We start from the raw sequence: 1943 nt of genomic DNA, 5'->3' as shown, positions 1-1943 counted from the left end.
TTTGAGAAATTGAGGGGGTATGGTGATGAAGTAGCCAAAGATTTTTCTCTCTCCCTCATTTCACTGACTAGGACCCATGCCACTGTTGTGGTGAGAGGCCTCTCCATAGAGGTCACCCCTGAAATCATAGGCAGAATTACCACACTTCCCTTAGGATTTCCTTGGAGAAAGGAGGACAAGGGAAATAGCCAAACTGCAAAGAAGAAATTCTTTTTAGAAGGAGAAGAGGGCATGGAGGACAAAAATGGAGTGAGAAGAGCAAGCCTACACTATCCTTGGAATGAAATTAGCTACCACCTTATAAAGTATATCTCAAGTGAAGCTAGGTACAGTGTGGTATATGGATACCACTTTAGGCTTCTTGAAGAATTGAGGTTTGGAGCAGACACACCTCCTCAAAACAGACTCAGGATACCTTACTTCCTTCTTCAATCAATGATAGATATGAGCATGAAGGTGCAGGAAGGAAACCACCAATAGCTAGCCCATCATGGGTTAATTAGACTTATCATAGAATATGCCCTCCAAAACCTCAGAATTCCTATCACATGGGCAATTTTCAGAGACATGCAGACAGAGGAGGATATAAAATTCCTTGAATATGACAAGATCCCTACTACCAGTGAAAGTGAGGAAGAAGAAACTGAAAAACATGAATAAGAAATAGAGAGGGATGAACAGGAAATAGATGAGGAAGAAGAGAGAAGAAGAGAAGGAAGGTGGTGAAGAAACAGAAGAAGATGCAAAGGAGGAAACTAATGAACAGAGTGAGGAACTAGAGAGAGAATAAGAGGAGAAAGGAAAAGATGAGAGGGGGAATGGAAAAGAGGAGGTAGAAGACAAGGAGGAATCACTCAAGGTATCTCCAGAACCCACTAAGAAATAGGAAGCATCTTCCCTCACTGCCCATAATACCCCTATCAAACAAAAAGGAAATATATAGAGACAAACTCCATTGTACTTTAGGACAAGAAAAAGTACAAGAATAAGGGAGGGAAAACCTCAAACTCCCACCAAGGTTCCTACTCTTATTGAAGACTCACCTAAACAGCAGGAGAAGATGGCCCCTCTTATGAAAACTCAAGGAGAAGGATCCCTAGGACAAGCCTCCCCCAAGTATCCTATCACTTATGTGAGAAGGCCTGTGACTAGATCTGCCTGATCCAAAGGAAAAGGCATCCTACAGGATACATAGAAGGACCTACAGGAAGCAGAGGTAATCCTACAGGAAAATCTGATAAACCTACATGATAATCAGAAATTGGATAAAGAATGGAGTGTGCAGCAAGAAACAAAGAAAGAGGACCCAGAGCTAAGGGAACCTAGTCCTCAACCTAACCTTGACTCCTACTATAGGTTTATTGAAGGGGGTAGGGTCATTCCACAAAATTTTTCCATCCCATTATTCTTTGAGCTTGAGAAAGAAAGAGCAAGAACACATAGATGGATGCAGATTGCCAAGTCCAAGGGAGTGGAGGACATAGGTCACATGGAGGAAAAGCTTAAAGAGATGGGCAAAGAACTAAGCAGCCTAAGGGACAGAGAGGCAATGATGAAAGAAAAGTTGGAAGTAGAAAATGAATGATTAAAAGGACAGCTACAAGAAAGTGAGAATCAATTGGAATCCATGTCCAGTCTATCCTTAGAGGCAATCCAGTGCAGGATGCCTGCTAAGTCCTATACATTATACCTTAGGGAACAGTGGTTGTAGTTCCAAATCAAGACCCTAGCACAGAGATATATTATGCCCTTCCAGGATTATAGACAGTTCATTGATATTTGTGCTCAAAGCACATTAGAGGATAGAGATAAATTATCTGACTTCTACCTACATAACCTAGCCTTGACAGATATAAATGTATGGGACCCTAATGAAAAACTAGGGGATTTACAGTTGACGGCTTTGGCATCATGGATGAACCATGAGGAAGGAAGGGCTGCCA

This window comes from Pinus tabuliformis, chromosome J (assembly GCF_031772625.1).
Source record: "Pinus tabuliformis cultivar Carrire ecotype Pingquan chromosome J, CPIR1, whole genome shotgun sequence".
Classification (NCBI taxonomy): Eukaryota; Viridiplantae; Streptophyta; class Pinopsida; order Pinales; family Pinaceae; genus Pinus; species Pinus tabuliformis.
The sequence above is the reverse complement of the archived record's forward strand: the minus strand, read 5'-3'. Positions refer to the sequence as shown.